The following is an 18302-nucleotide window of genomic DNA, read 5'->3' as shown; positions in this document are numbered from 1 at the left end:
ACTGCTTTAACCTTCAAGTCACCAGACTGTGTATTCCTCAAATTATATTGGATTCTGGATCTATTGGACTACTACTGGATTAACCATGGAATTGATCAGCTGGTCTCTGAATGCTATTGAGACTATTTTTTCTACAAGAAGGTCAGGAGCGGGGGATCCTACCTGCCCAGATGGAACGTATCCTGCGGGCTATGTTCTCGACTCCTGGAGTTCCTGGAGTGTTGTATGCTTGGTGCCTTTCTCCATTGAGGACCTCGAGCATTTATTCATTTTTGGTCTCATGGCAGCAGGGCTGGTACTTTCTGGCTAATATGCTGCCCTGATCTACCGGAAAATTGGCAAGACAGCGGCATCAAGAACCCCGGCCCCTTGCTTGTCCGTCATGATTAACAAGGTTGGCAAGGCAGTGCATTCTCAGACTGTGATGACTCTTGAACTCAGACGCAAATTGGATGACATGTTGGAGCAGATGCGTGCCTTGCAGTTGAAGTTGAAGATTTCAGAGGCTGGTGAATATTCTTAATTCATAATTGGGAATATTCTTAATTCATAATTGGGATTTGGTTGTGCAAGTGGAACTGTTAAAAGTGTTTTTCACTGCTGAACCACAACACTCCAGGCTTATCAAGCCGAAGGACAAATTGCCAGACTGTTTTCTCCTCCAGAAGAATGTCCTTGGCCTTGGTGAGATTATTTGGCTCCTTTCTTATCTCAACCCACAAAGACAATAAACTGACAGACTTACACATGGACAGAGATGAAGCATGCTCCATTTTTTTTTCCCTACACTGCCCTTCCTGCCCCCCACCACTCACCCCATCCCGGCCACCGCTCACGCCACCCCTTTCCCCTCTGGGGGCTGCGTGGTTTTTAGCTGCGGCAGGATCCCGTTCCCCCAAGCTAGCGGCGGCGCGACTCCAGGTTGCAGCGGCCTTCACCCACTTTGCCTCAATTCAGATGACAGACTGCCTCACGTTTATGTAATGTATATGTGCTGTCTTTAATTTTCATGTGTGCCATTATTACGGTAAACAAGTAATAATTGGGGACTAATTGCTGTATTCTGAGGTAATTGGAGTGTAAACATAACTGCCCTTTTTGGGATCAATAAAGTGGTCTGAATTCTGTCTGAAGTCTATACTGAAAAATCATAACTTCATTATTATCAATAATAATCATCATCATCATCCATCTTCTATACCCAATTACTCCAGTTAAGGGTCACGGGGGCTGAAGCCTACCCAGCAGTCACAGGGCATGAGGCAGGGTACACCCTGGACAGGATGTTAATCTGTCACAGGGCCATAATAATAATAATAATAATAATAATAATAATACCAACAGCTATTTATACAGGGCTTTCCCAGGAATAAAAAAAGACCTATAATAAATAAATAAATGGCAATAATATAAAGTACACCACAACAATGCACAAAAATCCCAAATTAAAGAGCTGAAAATACAGAAAAAAGTACAACTTACATTCCTGTGCGATTTATACTCCAGTGTGACTTACACAGCAGCGCGACTTATACGCCTGTGCAACTTATATTCTGGTGCGACCTATACTTAGTTGCAACTCCAGAATCTTACAGAAATCGCTGAGCCTCATGTGCTTTCTCAGGCCATGTGGTCTCACGATGCCGGTTTACTGTGTGTCTTTAGGATTAAGAAGATGTCAGCGGTTCTGGATGTTTATCTGTCAATCACAGAAAGTCCACTTCCACTGAATCTTTTACAGCTAATCTCATTTTAAAACACATTTATTTTCTGTTGTCTGCAGTTAGTTTATGATTTTCTCTAATTTTAACTACGTTTATCAATTTTAAATTGTTCTTGTGGATGCAGGAACCTGACACCCCCCCCCCCCCCATTGGTTCCATTCAATTGCTCCATCATCCTGTTGAGAAACATTCTCAAACAGTTTTGGTGTCAAACCCATTTTTACCCACTTTATGTATCTTATGCAGGTGGAATCCAGCAGAAAGAATCTGAACTCTTCTGTGCGACTTCAAAATGGATCTCTGTGATTAAGGTGCAGACTGAAAAACCTAATGCTTTTTTTGTGATTTTACTGACATTACAACTGTTTATGAACACTTCAGCAAGGCCGTTTTATAGAACTGCTAACTACCTAGTAAAAATTCCAGAGCAACTCCTCTCCAAAATAACCCAGTAAAAACTTTGTGGCGTAGACTGCACCCGTCAACGACGCATGTATGGAGAGTGATTTAAACAACGTGTTCCACAGCGTCTTGACACCCATTTGCCATTTCATTTGTGAGTCATACAGACCAACACAAGCCCGCTGTCTTGCACTTTCTCTCTTTCTCGTGCACGCTCACAGCAGAATCCAAATCACTGCGGATCTTAGCCTTGTGTTTGCTGATTCTGCCCTGACCCAAATACTCGGGTTCTCTTCTACGCAAATCCTTTTAAAATGAGACTCCACCTTTTTACCCTCAGCAGTTTGTGGCCAGAGCCACGGTTTTAAAAGTGCAGGCCTAAAACTTGGCCAGAAATAAACCTTTGCTGTCGGACACTTAAGCAAAGTGCACCACTTTTAGCAGGCGGCACGTCTCTAACGGAAAACCCTGACTGGACATTGTGGTACGGTGAGATGTTGATAGAAGTGTCTGTTTCCTTGGAGACGAAAGTACTGCGTGCACTTAAGATGACGATACCAGTAAACACAAGTAAACACTGCGCCACACACACACACACACACACACACACACACACACACACACACACACACACACACACACACACACACACACACACACACACACATGCTGCATTTGGTGCAGAAATGGTCAAAGGTTGGGCTGTACTGAAGAGCTGAAACCATTTCTGATCTCTTTCTTGAATATGGATTCAATCTGTCTCTTATTATACAGACGTATACACCCTCGTACCTAAAGGAACAGACAAACCCAATTATAAACTGATGAAACCATTCATTAATACACATTTTAATACATACATGGATGGCGGAATCTCTATACCGTGTATGTATTTCACATGTGCCCCCATCAAGAGCAGTTTGCCATCAGTAAATGGGACAAGAAGTGGTCACAAAGAAGTGCATGAATTTATCTTGGTAAAATTGTGAAAAATAAATGAATTAATAGTGCTTACTACAAATGCATTTGATAAAAAAGTATACAGTCTTATTTTGAATTGATAATTCACTGGCCTCAACTGAAGCTCGATCAGTCCCTGCAATTTCAGGACAAAATATACTTGAACAGCTTTGAGCTAGAGCTAAAAATTTGTCCCTCAGGCCATCAGACTGTACAACTCCTCACTCAGGGGGAGGAGTAACAGGAAGACAGAGGACAGGAATGAGAGGAACAGTATTAGCCAGTAAACCAGTATTGATCAGTATGTAGGTGATTCTTAGACTACAGGCACTTATTATGTCCTTTGATCATATTGTACGAAAAACAGAAAAAAGGGGAAATTTCACACTTTTATAGTTATCTTTACAATGAAAGTGTTTTAAGAAATTTGTTCTAGTAGTGTATGATGACTTTTTCCACCTTTTTTCAGCATCATTATATGCAAATATTGCCATTTTGTGCTTGTCCCACACCCAGACTTTTGATCTTCAATGATAAAAATGAATGGTAAAAAAAAGTTTTTTCTAATGTTTTAAAATATCTCTGAATAAAATATCAGTAAAATAATCAAAACATAATTGGGGTATTCAATGTCATACAACTGTTGTGATTTTTTAAACAAAATGTAGTTGTCCCACACTATTGCCGTAATTTCCACCACAACACTGTAATGTCCCTTTAAACAGTTTGTATGAAAGATTGTTTGGGTAGTTCCTATGGAGATAAACAGTGACATCAGAGCACATGTACACTCAACAAAAATATAAACGCAACACTTTTGGTTTTGCTCCCATTTTGTATGAGATGAACTCAAAGATCTAAAACTTTTTCCACATACACAATATCACCATTTCCTTCAAATATTGTTCACAAACCAGTCTAAATCTGTGATAGTGAGCACTTCTCCTTTGCTGAGATAATCCATCCCACCTCACAGGTGTGCCATATCAAGATGCTGATTAGACACCATGATTAGTGCACAGGTGTGCCTTAGACTGCCCACAATAAAAGGCCACTCTGAAAGGTGCAGTTTTATCACACAGCACAATGCCACAGATGTCGCAAGATTTGAGGGAGCATGCAATTGGCATGCTGACAGCAGGAATGTCAACCAGAGCTGTTGCTCGTGTATTGAATGTTCATTTCTCTACCATAAGCCGTCTCCAAAGGCGTTTCAGAGAATTTGGCAGTACATCCAACCAGCCTCACAACCGCAGACCACGTGTAACCACACCAGCCCAGGACCTCCACATCCAGCATGTTCACCTCCAAGATCGTCTGAGACCAGCCACTCGGACAGCTGCTGGAACAATCGGTTTGCATAACCAAAGAATTTCTGCACAAACTGTCAGAAACCGTCTCAGGGAAGCTCATCTGCATGCTCGTCGTCCTCATCGGGGTCTCGACCTGACTCCAGTTCGTCGTTGTAACCGACTTGAGTGGGCAAATGCTCACATTCGCTGGCGTTTGGCACGTTGGAGAGGTGTTCTCTTCACGGATGAATCCCGGTTCACACTGTCCAGGGCAGATGGCAGACAGCGTGTGTGTGTCGTGTGGGTGAGCGGTTTTCTGATGTCAATTTTGTGGATCGAATGGCCAATGGTGGCGGTGGGGTTATGGTATGGGCAGGCGTCTGTTATGGACGAAGAACACAGGTGCATTTTATTAATGGCATTTTGAATGCACAGAGATACCGTGACGAGATCCTGAGGCCCATTGTTGTGCCATACATCCAAGAACATCACCTCATGTTGCAGCAGGATAATGCACGGCCCCATGTTGCAAGGATCTGTACACAATTCTTGGAAGCTGAAAATGTCCCAGTTCTTGCATGGCCGGCATACTCACCGGACATGTCACCCATTGAGCATGTTTGGGATGCTCTGGACCGGCGTATACGACAGCGTGTACCAGTTCCTGCCAATATCCAGCAACTTCGCACAGCCACTGAAGAGGAGTGGACCAACATTCCACAGGCCACAATTGACAACCTGATCAACTCTATGCGAAGGAGATGTGTTGCACTGCATGAGGCAAATGGTGGCCACACCAGATACTGACTGGTATCCCCCCCCCCAATAAAACAAAACTGCACCTTTCAGAGTGGCCTTTTATTGTGGGCAGTCTAAGGCACACCTGTGCACTAATCATGGTGTCTAATCAGCATCTTGATATGGCACACCTGTGAGGTGGGATGGATTATCTCAGCAAAGGAGAAGTGCTCACTATCACAGATTTAGACTGGTTTGTGAACAATATTTGAGGGAAATGGTGATATTGTGTATGTGCAAAAAGTTTTAGATCTTTGAGTTCATCTCATACAAAATGGGAGCAAAACCAAAAGTGTTGCGTTTATATTTTTGTTGAGTGTATATAGCGCCAAATCACAACAAACAGTTGCCCCAAGGCGCTTTATATTGTAAGGCAATGGTGTGGTGGAAATTACATTTACAAGGCCAATAGTGCCCGTAGTTAAAGAATCACCCATGTCTGGTGTTTATGTATTTATATTTATATTTGCAAACTGTTTTTTTTTTTTTTTAACTTTCACTTTTGATACTCTGTGCCACAGCTTGTCTGCTCTGTGTGAGCCTGATCCCGTCAGATCTCAGAAGCTAAGCAGAGCAGGATCTGGTTAGTACTTGGATGGGGGACCTGTTTGGACCACCAGCGGCTGTGTGTGTTTCTCCAGGTAAAACTGGAGTTGCGTCAGGAAGGGCATCCGGTGTAAAACTTGTGCCAGTTACCAATGCGGATCTGGTTGTATCCGCTGTGGCGACCCCGAACAGAACCAGGAGCAGCCGAATGGAAAACAACTTTTGATACTCTGTGTGCTTCTTACCCTGTGTGCTGCTATACAATGCTGCTGAAACCTCAATTTCCCTGAACAGCAGGAGCCAGTAAACCAGTATTGATCAGTATGTCTGGTGTTTATATTTATGTATTTATATTTGCAAATGTTTTTTTTTTTTACTTTCACTTTTGATACTCTGTGTGCTGCTATACAATGCTGCTGGAACCTCAATTTCCCTGAACAGCAGTAGCCCATAAACCAGTATTGATCAGTATGTCTGGCATTTATATTTATGTATTTATATTTGCAAACTTTTTTTTTAACTTTCACTTTTGATACTCTGTGTGCTTCTTACCCTGTGTGCTGCTATACAATACTGCTGGAACCTCAGTTTCCCTGAGGGAGTCTTCCCAAGGGACCAATAAAGTTCTAGCTAATCTAATCTAGAGTCACTAATTGAACTGGAGCTATGTGCAGTATGAGTTTAACAGCATTCACTGAGTTATCAACAATGTAACACTTAGATGTCCATACATGCATGCAAAACTTTGTAAATCCATGCCTCAAATCTTGCATATGTCATCTTAAAAATGAAGATTCAAAATAGTACAACCTCAGTATTTCTGCAGCGAGCTGCTGTGTCTAAATTCAAGCATTACAAGCCGTAGTCTATCATCGCCATTGCCCGTTCTTCTCATCACGCTGTTGCTAATTTTTGAAAAAAAAAAAGTTCACTCACTTGTGTAAAGATATTTTTTTTCACCAATTTATCTAAGGATAAAACATCTGTAACACACAGATATAAGGCATGTCCCCCGCAGATGCTCACGCACACACACCCGAGAACCAGATAAATAAAATAGTACTACGGTAAACAGGTAAACAAACCGGCCGAGTTGGTTTCTACTTTGCAGAATGTTATGTTGGCTCATTGTGAGTTACTGTAGTTCGCTCATTCAGTGATAGGGGGTGCTGGCGCCTTGATGGCTCACAGTCACATGAGGACTCAGCCGTCTCTTTCTTCCAGCTGTCTCTGAGGACTAAACCAAACAAAATAAATAAAGTGACTCACAAATCAAGTGTAGTGCACGATACTCCATCTGTCCACGCTTCTGTGGATGTTACACAATATGTTGGGAATCACTGACTGGGTGTTATTTATGAGTTTCTATAGGATCTTTTAGGACAGAAATGTTGCCATGGTAATGACTAAAAGCAACATCATTTACGTATGACTCAAGTAACTCTGAGACAAATGCCAGGTTTGGTGACGCAGAAATTCCAACTTTGTATTTTCTACAATTGGACATTTTTACCTGAAAATGTTAAGAAATGCCTGGTTTGACCTTTTACCCCAATGAAATTGCCATTTGCTGCACTACTGTGGCAACAGAGCATACTTTGACCTTCCGCTGCTCAACGATCCCAAGTTCTATTTCATTCAATTGAACATTTATCCTGAAAATAACAAGAAACTTCCATTCTGACCGCTGACCCTCACTGAAACTATGTGTGACTATATTCCTCTAATGAGGGAGCAAATTTGTTCCATGGGAGAGATTTAATATAGCTGAATGTTCACACAGATGAACACTTAAATTTCAAATTAATGAAGACCCATTTTTGCCTGGATAGATCCAATATGTGGGCAAAAAGGTAAAAAAAAAAAAAAGGAAAAAAAAAAACAGGATGGGAGTTCATACACCGTTAAACCAAACACTCCATTTTAATACAATAATTAAATTAATGTAACTCAAACTTTGAAAAAAATTTGTAGTCATTCATTTCCATTAAATTAAACTAACTCAAAAATGAATTGTTGTCATAACAACTCAGTTCCTTTAAATGCATTTAAAGGTTTGTGGAATTTAAGTGTTGGTGATTTATTTCCAGTGCATTCCATTCACTCATTTTAATTCAGTTTATGTAACGGAGACCAGCAGGTGTCGCTGTGCAGATGTAGTTAGTAAACCTCACTCCCAACAGCTCAAAAGAATTCTCTGGTCACAAGGCCAGAGCCCCGGGTTTTAGCCTTCTGGTTAGAGAGTCCGACTTCCATGCCGGAGATCGTGAGTTCGCAGTTCTGAGGGGAGCGAATGGGCGGAGTCGTAACAACACAACGCAGAGTGCAGCCGCTACATTTATACCATTGTGAAAAACTACAAGTTCTGTTCATGGGCTACCATTTAGCATTTTTCATTCTGTTGTAGTCCTTTTAGATTTTTTTTTTTTTAGAAAGCATATTATTGTCAACAAGTAAACCAAACAGTGCATCAAAAAATTTAATCCAAAATATAATGCAAATTTTCTAGGCAGAAATTTATTCGTCACTTTTTTATTGAAAAACCTTAACTATAAATGAAGTTACTAAGAAGTTACGGTGGAGTGTCCTTGCCTCAAGTGGAAGAGTTTAAGTAACTCGGGGTCTTGTTCACGAGTGAGGGACGGATGGAGCGCGAGATCGATAGACGGATCGGTGCAGCATCTGCAGTGATGCGGTCACTGTATCGGACTGTCGTGGTGAAGAGAGAGCTGAGTAAATCAAATCAAATCAATTTCATTTATATAGCGCCAAATCACAACAAACAGTTGCCCCAAGGCGCTTCATATTGCAAGGCAAAGCCATACAATAATTACAGAAAAACCCCAACTGTCAAAACGACCCCCTGTGAGCAAGCACTTGGCGACAGTGGGAAGGAAAAACTCCCTTTTAACAGGAAGAAACCTCCAGCAGAACCAGGCTCAGGGAGGGGCAGTCTTCTGCTGGGACTGGTTGGGGCTGAGGGAGAGAACCAGGAAAAAGACATGCTGTGGAGGGGAGCAGAGATCAATCACTAATGATTAAATGCAGAGTGGTGCATACAGAGCAAAAAGAGAAAGAAACACAGTGCATCATGGGAAACCCCCAGCAGTCTAAGTCTATAGCAGCATAACTAAGGGATGGTTAAGGGTCACCTGATCAAGCCCTAACTATAAGCTTTAACAAAAAGGAAAGTTTTAAGCCTAATCTTAAAAGTAGAGAGGGTGTCTGTCTCCCTGATCCGAATTGGGAGCTGGTTCCACAGGAGAGGAGCCTGAAAGCTGAAGGCTCTGCCTCCCATTCTACTCTTACAAACCCTAGGAACTACAAGTAAGCCTGCAGTCTGAGAGCGAAGCGCTCTATTGGGGTGATATGGTACGATGAGGTCCCTAAGATAAGATGGGACCTGATTATTCAAAACCTTATAAGTAAGAAGAAGAATTTTAAATTCTATTCTAGAATTAACAGGAAGCCAATGAAGAGAGGCCAATATGGGTGAGATATGCTCTCTCCTTCTAGTCCCTGTCAGTACTCTAGCTGCAGCATTTTGAATTAACTGAAGGCTTTTCAGGGAACTTTTAGGACAACGTGATAATAATGAATTACAATAGTCCAGCCTAGAGGAAATAAATGCATGAATTAGTTTTTCAGCATCACTCTGAGACAAGACCTTTCTAATTTTAGAGATATTGCGCAAATGCAAAAAAGCAGTCCTACATATTTGTTTAATATGCGCATTGAATGACATATCCTGAGCAAAAATGACTCCAAGATTTCTCACAGTATTACTAGAGGTCAGGGTAATGCCATCCAGAGTAAAGATCTGGTTAGACACCATGTTTCTAAGATTTGTGGGGCCAAGTACAATAACTTCAGTTTTATCTGAGTTTAAAAGCAGGAAATTACAGGTCATCCATGTCTTTATGTCTGTAAGACAATCCTGCACTTTAGCTAATTGGTGTGTGTCCTCTGGCTTCATGGATAGATAAAGCTGAGTATCATCTGCGTAACAATGAAAATTTAAGCAATGCTGTCTAATAATACTGCCTAAGGGAAGCATGTATAAAGTGAATAAAATTGGTCCTAGCACAGAACCTTGTGGAATTCCATAATTAACCTTAGTCTGTGAAGACGATTCCCCATTTACATGAACAAATTGTAATCTATTAGATAAATATGATTCAAACCACCGCAACGCAGTGCCTTTAATACCTATGGCATGCTCTAATCTCTGTAATAAAATTTTATGGTCAACAGTATCAAAAGCAGCACTGAGGTCTAACAGAACAAGCACAGAGATGAGTCCACTGTCTGAGGCCATAAGAAGATCATTTGTAACCTTCACTAATGCTGTTTCTGTACTATGATGAATTCTAAACCCTGAGTGAAACTCTTCAAGTAGACCATTCCTCTGCAGATGATCAGTTAGCTGTTTTACAACTACCCTTTAAAGAATTTTTGAGAGAAAAGGAAGGTTGGAGATTGGCCTATAATTAGCTAAGATAGCTGGGTCAACTGATGGCTTTTTAAGTAATGGTTTAATTACTGCCACCTTAAAAGCCTGTGGTACATAGCCAACTAATAAAGACAGATTGATCATATTTAAGATCGAAGCATTAATTAATGGTAGGGCTTCCTTGAGCAGACTGGTAGGAATGGGGTCTAATAGACATGTTGATGGTTTGGAGGAAGTAACTAATGAAAATAACTCAGACAGAACAAACGGAGAGAAAGAGTCTAACCAAATACCGGCATCACTGAAAGCAGCCAAAGAGAACGATATGTCTTTGGGATGGTTATGAGTAATTTTTTCTCTAATAGTTAAAATTTTATTAGCAAAGAAAGTCATGAAGTCATTACTAGTTAAAGTTAAAGGAATACTTGGCTCAATAGAGCTCTGACTCTTTGTCAGCCTGGCTACAGTGCTGAAAAGAAACCTGGGGTTGTTCTTATTTTCTTCAATTAGTGATGAGTAGTAAGATGTCCTAGCTTTACGGAGGGCTTTTTTATAGAGCAAGCATCCATTATTATATCCTCACCTATGGTCATGAGATTTGGCTCATGACCGAAAGAACGAGATCGCGAGTACAAGTGGCCGAGATGAGTTTCCTCCTCTAGGGGTGGCTGGGCGATCCCTTAGAGATAGGGTGAGGAGCTCGGTCACTCGGGAGGAGCTCGGAGTCCAGCCGCTGCTCCTCCACGTCGAAAGGAGTCAGTTGAGGTGGCTCGGGCATCTTTTCCGGATGCCCCCTGGACGCCTCGCTGGAGAGGTGTTCCGGGCACGTCCCACTGGGAGGAGGCCCCGGGGAAGACCCAGGACACGCTGGAGGGACTACATCTCTCGGCTGGCTTGGGAACGCCTTGGGGTTCCCCCGGAGGAGCTGGAGGAGGTGTGTGTGGATCGGGAGGTCTGGGCGGCTTTGCTTGAGCTGCTGCCCCCACGACCCGACTCCAGATAAAGCGGAAGAAAATGTATGGATGGATGGATGGATGAAGTTACTAAAACTTTAACAATTTTTGAAAATTATTTTAGTTAAATTGGCAAACTCAAATGGTTTAAGGCAATCAGTTTCCTCAAATGGTTTGAATTCAACTAACTCACTGAGTTTTACAGTGTAAGAGTTTATCTGTTCTGATGCTAATATCGATTCTACAGAACTTACTGGTCTAATTCCTTATCGATTCTCACGTCGATCTAGTGGTAAGTGGTGGGCCTGAAACCTCTCAGTTCAAATCTCTGTCAGACAAGGAAAATCATTAAGGGCCCTTGTGCATGACCCGTAATCTCCAAGTTGCTCCCGGTGTGCAGTTCAGTACTCTATAAGTATAGTCCCATTTTTGTACCAGATTGTAACCATGTTTCTTTTTGCTGTAAAGCTGTGGATTTTAACATGGCTGTTTATAGAGACCAACTCACTTTTTTTTTTAACTTTATTTTATTGTTTTTAAAGATTCATACCAACATTAAATCAACAATAACATCAGTCACAGTAACATAACAGTCTGAAGTTACAGATTTCTATAACAGATTGACAGATATTTTAGTACAATATTACAATATCAAATCAAAACATTTATGTCATTACATTGGTGCCATTTAAGAAGATTTTCCACTTTTTCCATTGCTTGTCATATTTGTCCCCTTTCAGCTTAAGATTATAAGTAATTTTCTCCATCCCTGAAATATTTTCCACAATATTGATCCAGTCCTGTTGTGTGGGTGGGTCTGTTTGTAACCATTTCTTTGTGATTGCTTTTTTAGAAGCAGCTAAGATGATTTTTGTGAGATACATGTCTTCATTCCTCACCACTTCGGTTATGTTTCCCAGATACAACACCAGACATGTATCTGGAATTTCATATCCTAAGATTTTGGTCAAAGCTGTTTTGAATTGTTCCCAATAAGCCCTTATTTTTAAGCATGTCCAGAATATATGAGTATGATTAGCCTCCGTTTCCCCACATAACCTCCAGCATGTTTGCAAGCTTGAGGTTTGTCCACTCTTGATTTTAGGTGTAATAAAAAAATGGGTCAAATTCTTCCAACAGTATTCTCTCCACAGCAATGAGTTTGTTGTACTGTGTTGTGTTTCACACATCTTAAACCAGTCGTTATCTGTAATGTCTATTGCCAATTCAGTTTCCCATTTCCTTTTTATGTAAAGAGTGCTTTCTTCTCTACCTTCTCCCTGTGAATTGTAAAAAGCTGAAATTACTTTAGCTGGATTCTGTTCGTATGCGCCTTTCACCACCCCAATAATACCTAGTGACTCATCATCAAGTCAAATTTACATTGTTTTTTACAGTACTCCCTTACTTGGAAGTACCTAAACAAATCCTTGTTTTCTAGGCCATATTTCTCTTTCAGCTGCTGGAAGGACATCATTTTACCATTTTTGAGACCAACTCACTTTTGAAGCCTGCCTCAAATGGTCATTCAAGGAACTGCAAGATTTGCCACTTCTACGGTGGCTTAATTTTTCAGCACCGGAAGTTGCTGCTTGTATCATAGCTTTTTATAATACACAAAATACATTTTTAAGTTCTCTCCACTTGTAACTATAACTGTGCTGCTTTCATAAAAGTGCAAGACTTGCAGGTGCAGTGAAAACCAAGAGTGATCAAAGATTTCTGACGTTCGCCAATCCGGATCTGGATCACCTCCAAAATTAAGTGGAGTCTTCTATGCCCCAATATCCATCTGTGATGCAAACGTGGTGAACATCCATGAAGCAGTTTTGATGTAATACTTCAAAGAATCAGAATCAAAATAGAATTTATTGCCAAATAAGTTCTCACATACAAGGAATTTGATGTGGTGACATCGGTGCATAAACAACAATAAAAAGAAAAGGAAAAAATACTTCTGTAAGAAGTAAAGGAGTCAAATAGATAAATGGGCAAATCTATGTTCACTGACAAGTAAATATATCATAGTGGACATACAGCCTATATAAAGTGATGTCTTGATCCAGAATCCAGATCACCTCCTTAATTTAGTGGAGTCTTCCATGTCCTAAAATCTATCTGTGGTGAATATTTCGTCAAAATTGGTGCAGTGCTTTTGACGTAATCCTGCTAATAGACAGACAAATAAATAAATAAACAAATGCACATGATTTTATTACGTCCTTGGTGGACGCAATGAGCCGACAGTGATTTAAAATGTGACACACCCAGGAACTGCTAGGAGTTCAGAGAGTTAATAAGCCATCATGTTCACAAGACAAATAACTTCATTCATATGTAAAATTATGCTCCGAAAATCTAATCAGCTCCTCTGCTCCCCAGGAGGCATCTATATTGTAAATAAGAAGTCCCTGCCATGTGTTGTTTTTGAGATAGTGTGTTCAGAACGTGTCCACACGTGCACACAGATGTAACTATGATGCCACCACGACATTCACGTTGGCAGAGGATAAAAATGTATCTGCTTCCTCTCTAATTAATCACGACAGCAATTTTGGATCTGAGACGAACATTGTGCAAATTACCACCCGGAGGGAAACACACTTCTTCGATTACACAGCTGGTACGTGATAGCATCATGGCACTTTTTATAAAGAAATCTATAGTCACACATCTGAATTCAGGATGGCCCGCTTTCACCCGCGCACCTTTCCAGTTTACCGCCAAACACACCACTCTTGAACGCTGACACCTCAGGTGTTCATCAGCTTCCTGCGCTGGCAAAAGTTTAATTGTGCATAAACGTGTCAAACCATGAGCCGGCGTTCCTCCTGTGTGAGATTCTGGTGCACACACGAATGCGTCGTGACACAGATCCCAACATCTTTGAGAATGTGTGCGAGTGTGCAAAGCAGCGCAAGTGCACGATTCCTCAAGAGAGGCTTTAGCGGCGCCTTACTTATTCACCCCTCCGCTTGAACGGATGGGGTTCTCTGGCTAAAATTGCCCTGCGTGCAAGATGGATTGAACGTAAACAATGTTGGACAGTCTTGCGCACAAGCACACAGACCAACGTTGTGGCTGTGGCGCCTGGTGGTGTGCTTCAAAGGCAAAATTATGCGCACTGAGGTCAGGAGAAGCACTGCAGTGAGGATGGAGAACGCCAAATCAGAAAGACGTTGAGCACTGATATGATGAAGCTGATACCGCACCGGCCTGCGGACTGGAAGCATAGCAGTGGGCAAGCAGTAAGCGCGTACACCTCCTGCACCTACATGTGCGCGGGCGTTCAATCTTCTTGCAGCGCTAGACCACAAATCAATACAGATGCCAGACTTTGGGTACTCTTCATACAACACTGGCAGAGACGATCTTTTCAAATCAAAGCAGGTCTGTCATTCATCGCACACTGACGGTGGCGCGCCACTTATAAATCTATCCGCGACGCAGACGTGAATGCAAAAAGAAGTGATGGAGGTTAATGACGGTGCGGTGAAGGAAAGAGAGAGAGGAAAGTGTTAGAGCAAAATTGTGGTACAGGCACTACACAGACGGCTGAGAGAGGGACGAGACAAAGGGAAAGAAATGAGAGCAAATCCGGATCTACCGGTGGGGCTGCTGATGACCTGCTAGAAAATATCATGGTGCACGTGGTACTCTCCCTGCCGCAGCCTAGAGCTCATAACGGGGACCTGCAGAGATCACGCACTACATCCTGCACGACGGGAGGCTGGATTCACATCAGCATCCACGCACAAGCTAAATTAGTCAGCGAATTCGCGCCAGCAGTGTTCATTTGTATCAATCAGAGTCTGAGAGACGGAGGAAGGAAGTGTCACTTAAAACCGTGGTTTTTAGCCATCCCCGTGTACTGACGTGTTTATCTTTTCAGTGAGTTCTGGCTTTGCAGTGCACCACTGGAGGAAAGGTGAGCTTGTAACCAGAGGGTTGACAGTTCGATTCCAAATAAGACAACAAACTCACTGAGATGCTGCTATGTTCACTCAAAAATGGCTCTTTGAATGAACTCAATTCAAATATGAGCAGGATTTCCATTTAATAATTATATGTACCCCCAACTCAAACAAAACACATCCATGCAAGATAATTTAATTTAGTTGGGACTACGTATATTTATTAGGTGGAATCCAATCCAAATGAGTTAGTTTTGTGAGTGTATCACTCATAAAATGGCTCTTTGAATGAACTCAATTCAAATATGAGCAGGATTTCCATCTAATAAATATATGTAGCCCCAACTCAAATAAAACACATCCATGCAAGATCATTTAATTTAGTTTGGACTACATATATTTATTAGGTGGAATCCAATCCAAATGAGTTAGTTTTGTGAGTGTATCACTCAAAAAATGGCTCTTTGAATAAACTCAATTCAAATATGAGCAGGATTTCCATCTAATAAATACGAGGGCTGTCCATAAAGTATAGGTCCTTTTTATTTTTTTCAAAAACTCTATGGATTTCATTCATATGTTTTTACGTCAGACATGCTTGAACCCTCGTGCGCATGCGTGAGTTTTTCCACGCCTGTCGGTGACGTCATTCGCCGGTTAGCACTCCTTGTGGGAGGAGTCGTCCAGCCCCTCGTCGGAATTCCTTTGTCTGAGAAGTTGCTGAGAGACTGGCGCTTTGTTTGATCAAAATTTTTTCTAAACCTGTGAGACACATCGAAGTGGACACAGTTCGAAAAATTAAGCTGGTTTTCGGTGAAAATTTTAACGGCTGATGAGAGATTTTGAGGTGATACTGTCGCTTTAAGGACTTCCCACGGAGCGAGACGTCGCACAGCGCTCTCAGGCGCCGTCGTCAGCCTGTTTCAAGCTGAAAACCTCCACATTTCAGGCTCTATTGATCCAGGATGTCGTGAGAGAACAGAGAAGTTTCAGAAGAAGTCGGTTTCAGCATTTTATCCGGATATTCCACTGTTAAAGATTTTTTTAATGAAAGACGTGCGGGCGGATTGCAGCGTTGGCTCGCAGCCGCCGCGACGCTCCGCCACAGGAAAAACACCTCCGTTGGAAGCCTTAAGGACAAGTTGGAATATGTCCAGCTGTTAAACAATTTCTCATATACTCACTCCACTGAAAGCCATCAAAAGCCGCCTGGATTTTACAAATGTTATCAACACGGAGGTGTTTTTCTGCGTCCCTAAAAAGATCTCCTTTAACAGTGGAATATCCGGATAAAATGCTGAAACCGACTTCTTCCGAAACTTCTCTGTTCTCTCACAACGTCCTGGATCAATAGAGCCTGAAATGTGGAGGTTTTCAGCTTGAAACAGGCTGACGACGGCGCCTGGGAGCGCTGCGCGATGTCTCGCTCCGTGGGAAGTCCTTAAAGTGACAGTATCACCTCAAAATCTCTCATCAGCCGTTAAAATTTTCACCGAAAACCAGCTTAATTTTTCGAACTGTGTCCACTTCGATGTGTCTCACAGGTTTGTTGTGATTTGGCGCTATACAAGAAAAAAGTTGATTGATTGATTGATTTTGATCAAACAAAGCGCCAGTCTCTCAGCAACTTCTCAGACAAAGGAATTCCGGCGAGGGGCTGGACGACTCCTCCCACAAGGAGTGCTCACAGGCGAATGACGTCACCGACAGGCGTGGAAAAACTCACGCATGCGCACGAGGGTTCAAGCATGTCTGACGTAAAAACATATGAATGAAATCCATATAGTTTTTGAAAAAAAATAAAAAGGACCTATACTTTATGGATAGCCCTCGTATATGTAGCCCCAACTCAAATAAAACATATCCATGCAAGATAATTTAATTTAGTTCAGACTACATATATTTATTAGGTGGAATCCAATCCAAATGAGTTAGTTTTGTGAGTGTATCACTCAAAAAATGGCTCTTTGAATAAACTCAATTCAAATATAAGCAGGATTTCCATCTAATAAATATATGTAGCCCCAACTTAAATAAAACACATCCATGCAAGATAATTTAATTATAATTTAGTTGGGACTACATATATTTATTAGGTGGAATCCAATCCAGTGAGTCACTTTTTGAGTGTATCGCTCAAACAAATGACTCAGTGGATGAACTCAATTCAATTATGTGCAGGATTACCATCTAATAAATATATGTAGCCCCAACTATATTAAATTAAGTTATCTTGCATGGATGTGCTTTATTTGAGTTGAGGCTACATATATTTATTAGATGGAAATCCTACTCATAAATGAATTGAGTTCATCCAACGAGTCATTTTTTAGTGTATGTAAAAAAATGCAGAAGTGTGATTCACATGCACGTGAGTGTGCATCATACATGCACTTCAGACAAAGACCTGGGGATGGCTCGGGGGGGCAGGGGGTGGTGGGGGGTGCATTTTCAAATTGCTTCAGATTACTGCCTGCTTCTATTAGTGGCTCAGCTAATCGAACACAATTTGCATTTGGTTGATAGGCAATTTTAAAAGTGTCTCCATGATGTCATCGAAGCTGAGATGGTGCTTTTGTTTTTTTTTTGTTTTTTTTGCCCGACATACACAGTGAAGAAGTGTAAATTGGAAAAAGAAGAAAATTAGATCTGAGGGTTCCAGAAGCAAGGTTTGCAATAAGTTGTGTGATATTACAGGACTGTGATGCATTTAAAAAAAAAACAACGTGGAGAAAACAAAAACCTCCAACGTAAAGCCGCGGCTGCGCTGTCAGGACGCCAACAACGCATCCTCTGTAGTGTTTCACTAAAAAAGAATGAGAACTGCTGCGAGACGAGTGGCCTCTTGTTGGCTTGATTAAAACCTGCGGGTCACACGGCACGAGGAGAGGCAGAGTGATGGAGAAAGAACACGAGACAAGCAAACGAAAGCGGATAAATGAGCTTAGGAGAGAGAGAATGTGCCAGAAATTACACTGCAGGAGAATTAATAAAACTCAAACGTTCTGTTCACACACGAGTGCATGCAAACATTTCTTATGAGAATACAAACGTAGACAGAAATGGAAGACAAAGCATCAGATTCACTTGATAAGCAAATTTAAGAAAAGTACAAAAACTACAGAAAATTCCCAAATCTGTCATTAAGCAAATATATTCAAAGTAGTTATGATGTTGGTTTGTGTATAATATGTGGCTTCATACACTTTAATCCACAGTGTATCCTGTTGCTGTGACTCATTTTCATGTACATTTTGTGT

At 41.4% G+C, this 18302-nt stretch overlaps 1 protein-coding gene across 1 annotated transcript in view; it reads right to left on the bottom strand.

Annotated features, from left to right (window-relative positions):
* Positions 1–18302, bottom strand: part of rhbdl1 (rhomboid, veinlet-like 1 (Drosophila)) — a 115290-nt gene that overhangs the window by 75358 nt on the left and 21630 nt on the right. The window lies entirely within an intron of this gene.

The sequence above is a fragment of the Thalassophryne amazonica genome, chromosome 18, assembly GCF_902500255.1.
Source record: "Thalassophryne amazonica chromosome 18, fThaAma1.1, whole genome shotgun sequence".
Classification (NCBI taxonomy): Eukaryota; Metazoa; Chordata; class Actinopteri; order Batrachoidiformes; family Batrachoididae; genus Thalassophryne; species Thalassophryne amazonica.
This window is presented reverse-complemented; position numbering and strand designations above follow the sequence as displayed.